Source organism: Falco punctatus (assembly GCF_963210335.1).
Source record: "Falco punctatus genome assembly, chromosome: 11".
NCBI classification, from domain to species: domain Eukaryota; kingdom Metazoa; phylum Chordata; class Aves; order Falconiformes; family Falconidae; genus Falco; species Falco punctatus.
The window spans coordinates 20,166,693-20,176,651 of record NC_137591.1 but is presented as its reverse complement, the minus strand read 5'-3'; positions in this window follow the sequence as shown (position 1 = coordinate 20,176,651).

Sequence of the window (9,959 nt, the reverse complement as noted above, 5' to 3'; positions counted from 1 at the left end):
AAACTATTCCCACATTTAGATTTCATATGTCGTTTCACAGAAGGACACGTACTCTTTCCTTAGCTGTCACGCCTGTACCCTGTACGAATTTCTTTCATATCTTCCATCTACTGTGTGTCAGAGCAGATTCCTGGCATTGCCTTTGTAACGTTCAGTACATTTTAACGGGGAGGATGCTTAACTCCCCCCATCAGCCCAGCCCTTGCAACTTCACAGTTGCCTGTGGAAAGGCAAAAAAGCTTCGGAGTCACTGTCTGCTTTCTGTTCTAAAGAATAATGGCTTTATAATGGAATTTTCCAATGACAAAATTAATCTAGCCATATAAACAATTAGGATAACTAAGAAATTCACAAAAGTATGTCTCTGCAGTGAAGTACCCAGATTCCAGAATTCTGCAAATCCCAGACACTAACTGGCTTGATCTTCTAATTTACACTGACACCACATTACAATGACCTGCCTGCATCTGACATTAAGCATAATTTAATGCTTGTTAATCAACAATGAGGGGAAGTGTAAGCCCTCCGTTCCTTATCTAATGCTTTCCTTCTCCTCTGCTGAGAGCGCCAGAGGATTTGCCTTGTTCCGTCTATCATCTTCTTTGGTAAACACCAATCACTGGAGTAAATCTGATAAGTAGGCTGACTTCTGACCTCTTTGTTCATATTTTTGTCATATATAAATATGTTGCTGGCAATATTTTCTGGTGGTAAGCTTCTTGGTTGTGTTTGGGGTGGCGGGGGGGGGGGTTAACCATTAAACAGAAATGCATTTTAGAATAGAAAATAAGGGAATTTCAAAGTATTATAAATATAGGATTAGAAAATTTGCCAGCAATATCTATTGCTGACAGCTGACTTTATTAAAGTTCATCAGCATTAATTGCCTCATTGTTGAATGACTTTTGCATGTAATTATCACCAGTCTAAACACAGATTGCCTCAGGTACAGTATGTAATGTGATCATGTGTTCTGAATCCTATTAAAATACCCAAGATGTAGCAGAGATTATTCTCTCCCTAACAGTAAGGAAGTGAAAGAAGCAACAGAAACAGGGGGGATCTATTTTGCTCAGCGTTAATTTCTCTGTCTCACTCCAACGTTTCCAGCGATGCTTTGGTACCATAGATGCTGAAGCAAGACTTAGAGATGCCAATTCTATACCAGTGTCATTTATCTCAAGGACAAGTGAAAATTCCTGTGCCCCACTAGAAAGAAAATGCCTGAGGCATGATTGCTAAAATGGGCTTTAAACGTCATGCTCTATTTTAATAGACAGAAAGATGGATATATCAATGTCTAAAATAATAATTCTTCAATTATATTTATCAGAACAAGGCAAGGCTGGAATTGTAATTTGAAGAAGTCTGAGCTCCAGTATTGTCAGCTAATACCCAAGGAGAGAGGACACAGAGCCCCTTCTTTGAACTTCTATGCTGTTTTAAGATGTTTTCAAGATCTAAAGGCTCAGCATCAAAGAAAAAATTTCATACTTTTTTTACACCAACCTAAAATCTTCACACCGTATTACTATCCCATTCCCAAACCCTACTTTCTCAATAAAAAATAATCAATTACTATTCCCTTTCCTCAATGTACCAGCTCTTTTGAGACTTAGCAGAACATACTCCACTCTTCTGAACCATTACATGCAATAGACACATGAAGGGTTTTAAAAAAAAATTAAATCAAATAAAATTTTGCAATTTTGCTTGTAGATTTATTTAAAGTCTTCAAAAGGATCGTCTTAAAAGCCTCAATATCGTCTTAGGAATGAGTTGCTCGTCACAGCAAATTTTGTCAATGTCAAATACCCACCATTCTTATGTATATGCTACCTTATATGCATACCTACCTATCACCTGCTGGGGCTGTGGAGTGACTTTTCAAACAAATTTATATTCAAGACTGTGTTTCAGCCACAGATTTAACAGCAAAGGACTTCAAAACTATGTTACACAGTATTTAAAAATACAGCATGAAAAGCTATATTGAATAAGGACGCACTGAAAAAGGATTTGACTACAGAACACAGACAGCTTCAGGAATTTTGCAATATTTTTTAAACATCACTAAGCTGTTCTTGATTTGATGAGGTGTTGTCAAGGGCTTTTGTAGTTCTCTTGTAAGGAAAGTAGCTGCAGACATAAATGCTTGAATAAAGACAAGACTTGTCACATATTACCTTCCCTTACCCCTCCTCACATTGCTTTTTCTCTCAAGTTTATTAGCATTAATAACTGGAAGCACTGATGTAGCCTTTTAGGGTATTAGACCAAACCTGTAAATTAATGCATTGGTTCATCACAATTCATTAATCAAGCCTGTGCTGGATTTAACAGACAGCAGATTATTAAAGACACCAAATTACACAGACGAAAAAACCCAGCTCCCAGAGGGTCAGACGTAATGTGAATGGTTTTGCATAAAACCATAAACCTGCTATTAAATTAAAAACAGGCAAAAATTATGTCCGCTGCTTATCTAAAGTAATTTTTTTTAAAAGGGATGTTACGCTAATTTACTTCTTAACTGGTCCTGGTTACACAGCAAAGGACTAAAGGTTAACTGCAATGGTTCCTCTGATGCTTGGTTAAGCAACTTACACTAACATATCCTGACTGAGGTGAAGAAATTAATGAAATTACTACTGTAATTCATTACTAATGGAAAGTTGTCAATGCTTTCAGCCAGCAGTTCACACAAATTTTCTGCAGACATGAAGACCTAGTACAGTGACTCATGCTCTTAGACTTGCTACTCTTATTTCAAGTCCTCGCACCATTCATCACGGCCGAACTTTATGCCATGCTATCCAGCAAAGTTTAGTAACCTCTGCTCTCAATAGCTGAGGTCTTTCTAGTTCTGTGACACGGGTTTATGAAGGAAGGAAAAATAACATGTAATTTTCAGCATCAATCTAAGGAATGCTAAAATAAAGAGAAAAGAGAAGCAAAATCACTGCAACCAGCATCCAAAGTACAACAAACAAAGGAAAGACAGTCATTTGCCAACTAGCAGTGCCAAAAGCAAACAGCGTAAATGGGTGTAAAATTTATGTATCAATTATCAATTTAAAGGACAAAATATTTCTAACAAATAGCAAATACTAACAGTTACTGAAGAGCCTGAACACAACTGGTCCGTTGGACCATGTAGTTCTGGTTTCCCTTTATGTTCTTCACTAAACCACAAAAGAGAATATCAAGCTAAGATCAGGTAGCAAAGTTGTCCATCCCAAAAGAGATTCATCTGTGACTGCTGTAATAGTTGTCATTTACAGATAGCAAGAATATGTTATGTTCAGCGACTTTGACATAAATGAAGTATTTAATGTTACTTGACTGCATATAACATGGAACTCCTAATAGGAGCATTCTTTTATGTTAATTTACAGGACAATGTTGTTTTATTGTTGTGGAGTTATGCTGGGAGGAAGCTAATAAAGATGATCTTTATGATCTTCCCATTGATTTTCTTTTTTGTTTGTGAGCAGGAAAAAAACTGTTTCTGATGGCCATAAATACCCAAGAAGCAAGAATTGTGCAGCACGCTTCTCAAAGCAGCAGCAGGGTTAAATTATGCAAACAAAAATTAAAGGTTTAATACCAGTACAGTTTTCCCCCATGGGGAAGAGCAGAATTAGAAGAGGCAGGGAAACCCCTACCCATATAGGAACTTGAGAAAGCACACCCAAAGCTGCTTTGACTCTGCTCTGTGCATTCCACCATGTGAAATGGAAAGAAGATCTGGCACAATGAGAGTAACACCAGCACAGAGAGAGCTTTTAATGGAAGAAGACAGCAGATTTGCTGCCACATCCTTCCCTCCCTGTGGGGAGTGGGGCTCTGCAGATGATACTCAGCAAGCATGGCCAGAAATTCTCTGTACACCACCTATTTTAAGTGATACATGGTCTCCTCAGGAGAATCCAGTGCAAGCAAAAGCCAAAAGGACGGGGACCAGGGAAGAGCCCCTCTGCAGGTGAAGCCCCTTCCTTACTCTGTCCACCAGCTGCTTTCAGGGAATGAGCGCTGAGGCAGACAGGATTCCCATTGCACCCCGAATGGTATTTCTCAGGCTAAGCTTTTGCAGTGTTCAAGAATCAGCAATTCTCATAACTCAGTGACAAGTATTGCAAGAACTCTTACTCAAACTCCAGCTAACCCTGGTGTCACAGTGCTCTCTGAGGGCAAAGCGATGCACCAGAAGGTGCCTGTCTGCTTCACTTTGCAGTTGTTACTCCTGCAAATTAGTGCAGTGGCAGAGTTCCAAAATTAAGTAATGCAACCTAGAAACCAAAGGAATGATAAGGTCTTCATGGACAAAGGATGCTTGGAATGTTTTCAATGTAAAAGCCTCCAGTTACATTATTTAATACATAAAAATAACTTAAAATTCTAAGTTAATTCTCATTGAAATCAGCTGAGTACTGCCTTTGCCTACACATCTATACTGATAGATATAACATGCTATATCAAGTCCAGGCCTTTTGCCAGTATCCCAGGCCAAATCTCTGCTTCAGACATTGGACTCGTAACACCTTACAATTCAAATCAGTCACTCGTCTGTCAAGTTTGTAAAGCATTACTTGTAAACCCCACTTCAGCATTCAGTGGGATGGTATACACAGTTCCATTCTTTATGCCAAGTGTCCCATAATACTTGGGGGCTTAGGGAGAAACTTAGCACACATATGTAACCCTGCTGCAATAGCTGGACACTTCTGTATACAAGCAGGTGGAAACAAGGACTAATTTAACAGCAACAACAAAGTACACCTTCCTGGCACTACAAAAATTACAAAATTTTAATGTTGAATGTGTTCCTTAATTATATAAAACTCTGCAAAGAATAACATAGTTTAAATTTATTATGCAAATGCTCTTAATTTATGACAGATTGCTACTTCAAATACAAGTATTAAATCTCTATTAGATTCGTTGAGGTAATGCACTAATATGCATCACTAAGGTCTTAAATTTCTAAGCAGCAATAGTGTTTGTTAGATGCAATAAGGATTACCTTAATTAAAACACTATCCTCAGCATCTCAGAAGATTTAATCCAAATCTTTATATAGGGCATATTCATTATCTATCTCCAGTTAATAAAAATATGACCTACTTCGGTTACATTTTAGAATTTAGCGTTGATTACCATTTTGTTAATAGAAATAAGATACTAAAGACTTTAAAGACAAGCCAAAAGCAATTTTGCCAGCCTAATTAAAATACTATTTAATGGCCTCAGAAGGAGCTTTATATTTATTCATAACTGTAGAGGTAGACTTTTTAGAAATGTTTCTAAAATATCGAATTAGACAACAGACTCCTAAAAATATACCTAGGGATAACAAGCAGGATTTACAACCAACGAGCTTAAAGCAGAGCCTGAAGAGATTCAGAGAACTCCTAAACCCCACGGGGACACTTTCGAACATGCGAGCTGTTCTGATAAGCTCAACAAGACTCCTCACTTCTGTAGGAGGAGGCCTATACCGTGTGTCTTTGCAGAAGCAAGGCTTAAATTAATCATAACACTCCAAATGTAGCGTCAAGTTACTGCTAAGTAGTAGTTTCCAAGGAGACATGATGCTTATCAAAACACTCTGATGCGCTGCAGCCTGCCAGATCTAAGACAGTATCTGAATGGGTTATTGCACTTCTTAGCAAAATGCAGCTTATTCTGGATTAAATCAGGGGCACGGCAGGCTCCGTGAGAAGGCAAAGTTTTGGGAGAGCAGCAGGAGCATACATCTTCAACATAAAGCTTCTCTTGTACCTACTACTACCATATTAAACATGTCAAAGGGAGTCCAGCGGGACCACGGCCAGCTGAAGTGTGTGGTCAGTGACCCTGTGGGACCACTGCTTCCCCAGAGCCCTTCACTCACCCCCATGGGTTTCTCAGGCCCATGCACAAAGTTGTCTTTTCAGAGCATTGCTCAGCCAAATGTAGCCTCCCTGTACATATCCTATTCTTTGTACAGAAAAACTGGGCAAACACCTTTTTGGATTGCATCCTACAGAGACAGTGTGTCAGGATTTGTCCTTTAAACTCCAGCCCACCCACCCACCCACAGGTGCCACTTCACATATCCTGAAACAAAACACTTATTTTTGAAGGTAGGAATATCAGGTGATGGCTGAATCCAAAGCCTCGTCCATTTATCACCCAACAAAAAGCCTAGCATATAGAGTTTCTCTTACTAAAATTAATTCAGATTGGTCACCTCTAGTTTTTAGTAGGTTTAATCTGTTGAAGAGTTTTGAGAGGTTGAAGAGCCTCACTGCTTTCAAGAGACACAATGCATATGGCTTTCTACTAAAAGTGATTATCAATTCCCACATTGTAAACCTGCAAATATTACAAGCGAACACTGCCACAAATCTCTCACTAGGGTTCTCACCACAAGTGGAAATTCCCAGTTTAATTAAAGTCAGTACATCCTGTTCTCTCTTGATCTCCATCACATAGAAGCCATATGCTCCAGCAAGGGATCCAGGCAGCCACTGGCTACACCTGGGGTTTACAAAGGCTGGGAGACCAAGTGGCAGGTTCAGACAAAGCAGCGTTGTTCAGAGAGGCCACAGAAAGCTGCAAGGACACGTGCCAAGCTGAGCAGCGCCAAGGAGAGCTCCCTGTGCAGATGTCTCTTGTTGGAAACACAAGAAGCAGGACCTGGGAACCCCCATCCTCTGCTTCTCCCCTGGCGCGGGGCAGCCTGCAGCCTCACCGGCAGCTGGCCAGCACCCAGGCTGCTACCCACAGGGCAGGTGGGAGGCAGGCGTGACCCCCCCCAGCCCCCAGGCACGGGGCGGCCGGGGTCCCGGCACCCACGCAAAGCCTCACTGCAGCCGGTCATCTCCATCCACGCTTTCTGCCTTCAGACGGTGCGCTCCGCTCCCTCACACAGGCTTAGCATCAGTTTCTAGTCCAGTGTCTTTTTCCTTCTCCTTCGTTCAGTGTTTCCACCCTGTTTCTTCTCTACTGTGTAATTCTTTGCTGGCCCTATATCACTAAAAAGTGACATAAAAGCTCCTTCCCAACTCCCAAAGGCACTTCCAGAAAAACCAAGGGTAACGACACGTCTTCCCCGCCACCCCTTCGGCCAGGCTCAGCCCAGCAGCAGTGGCCGATGCAGACAGCCCTTTCGGCTGCCACATGCCCGCGGGCAGCAGCGCCCGGCCCTGTCCCCCCGCGGGTCCCCAGCCCCGCAGCCTCCCGGCACGGCACAACCCCTGCCCCATGCGCCTGCGGGCTCTCCTCCACGACCCCCAAGAGCTAATCACTGAGCACGAGGAGTTAATTTTATGAGAGAAGGAATTTTTTGAGCCTAAAAAAACTGATTACATTAGAAAGCTCATTGTAAATTTTACATAAAGAGGTCTTGTCTCTTTATCATGTACATAAATGTCACCCACTGAAAGACTGTTGTCACAAATGCCTCCCATGAGTGCCGGATCTGTCTGTAACACGGCATATAAGATGCTTGTTCTTCTAGTAATCTGCACTTTTCAGCTATTATTAATTCCTTAAACATTTAAAATAGACCTTTTGAATTGTGCTTTCACCTCTTGAGGTCACTGCAGCAATCTCAGCCCGTGTGGCTCATAGTCCCCCTTTTAGCATTCATTTTCAAAGACACATAAAACACCCAGACAAACCAAGAGTCAAAAGCAGACTCCTGAAGCTAAGATCTGTTTTTCCCCAAAACTCTTCCGTATGTTAATATAACTCCCTTTTACCAGGTTTCATGCATGAGACAAGGGACTCTAAAATATTCCTTATCTCAAGGAAAGCACAATAGTCAGGATTTTTCCCCTTTCAACTCTCAGCTACTCCTCTCCACGAGAGCATAGGCTGGAAAGACGATAAGGAGAGTATTCTAGCAGATCTATTCCTCTCTCTTCCTCAATTATTAAGAAAGCGAAAAAATAAAAAACCTATTACCTCCAAAATGGAGGCAGGCTTTTTGTGAGATAAGCCACTCCTCCACATCGTGTATTCCACCAGAGGGATTCATATTGGGCTCAGTATCTTCTAATGGTTCCATCAGTTAATATTAAATTGGTTTCAGATAGGAAAGAAAGAATTTTCCTTGCACTGCACTAAATAATTTGCCTTTATATAGGCTGCATAAACTACATTTCTGAAGAGGAACAAACAATTATTGTTCCATTTATATAAGTGACAGTGGACGGATTGTCACAGATTGACAGTCTGGATCCCATACTTCTGCTATTTTGCTGTGTAGTTGACTTTCACTGTTTGGTCATTTTCTTACACTTTACAAATGGAAAGACATTCTATGGTAAAACCACAGAAGGATGGTGTTCTGTAGCACAGAGCTCTGGAATTAAGATCTTCCCATCCTTGCAACAGTGAGACAGTCACTAGTGTCAGGGCTAGAACTGCCCATATATAAGAATGACCCATGTAACAACTTGGATAGTTAATGGGATAATGTGACATATAACAAAATGGACTGAGGAGCAGCCTGCTAACCACTGCACATCTCTGATCTTTACCACACTGTGCAATAATTTTCCAGAACTGCCAAATCTTCCTAATTCGGCACAGCCTCAGTTTTCTGTTCGCCAGTGGAAAGTCCACCCTTTTTACTTTGTATGCAAAGGGCAATTACTACCTTTTGGAACAACTCACATCATGTTAGACCTTAAGTGGCTACCTAAGGTTTACTGCAGTTTATTTGTTCACGTACAAGTTCTTGTTCAGGTGTTTTGGCATTTCCAGCATCCCCTCTGGCTTTAATAGGAAAAAATCCAAAACAAAACAAAACCAAAATCCACCCCTTACCTGCACAGACCCATGGTCTCCCAAACATGTCCGTGTACAACCCAAGAGTTGTCACTTCAGGTTGCCACAAGCTTTCTTTTGCCACAACAGTAAACTTTTCCCAGGTCTCTACTTCCTCTCCTGCTTGCTACTGGCCAGTACAAAAAGAAACCTGTTACACAAGAAAAAAAATAACCTTCGTTCAAAATAAAGAACCAGAATCCTTTAGAAAGACTTCAATATTTCCATGTGTGTGGGGTTTGGGTTTTGTTTGTGTTTGTTTTTTAAACTTACGAATGAGATGTACAGATTTGTTAAAAGGTCTGTTACCCCTTCATGGTATGCTTACAGAAGTACATGCCTTTTCTTTCTGGTGTTGGAAAATAACATAAGTAGAATCGCTTGCTGCTGGCTCAGGAAAAAAAAATGTAAATCCTAATTTCTATCAGAAAAATCTTAGACCACTGTACTGCTGCTCCCAAGAGTCCCTGCAAAACACTGAGTAACAGGATTTACACACACTCACATCTTGATCTGCAGTAGCTTATTCCACAGCAGCTGAAATTTTGTAACATTCGTTGCTGTTTTTAATGATTTGCTGGTAATAAGAAATTTTCAGTGAGCTGTAACACATTCCTACTTCAGATCCATTGGAAACCTAAGAGCTAAAATTTGTCTTAGGACTTTCAATCTCACATTCTACCTAAAGGCAGGAAAACTATTTGGCTGCTAAATGATTATCCACAACTCGTTTGTTTCAACACAGAAATGAATTTATAGAAAAAAGAAAAAAAAACATAAAGAAAATGACTAAGAATCAATTATTTTCCTTTTTTACACAGCTATTACTCCTAACTATGCCAAAAAATCCCAGTGATTAGCTTTTAATCATCCTAGCTACAGAGAACATTCCAACTGCCCACCTTTCAGAACCAGCTCTCCCCAATACTGAACAGTTTTACCTTCTACAACACTCTCTCCCCTTGGAACTGATTCCACGGTTTCAATTTAGTTGCCTTTCCAATAGATTTGATCAGCTAAACAAACACTTCTAAGCCATTACCAGAGCTCCTGTGGGTGTTACACATCAAGTACCCCAATTTCCATAGCTGTTTAAAAGCTGAGACCTTAAAAATCATCAGTGTGCTGCCTGTACT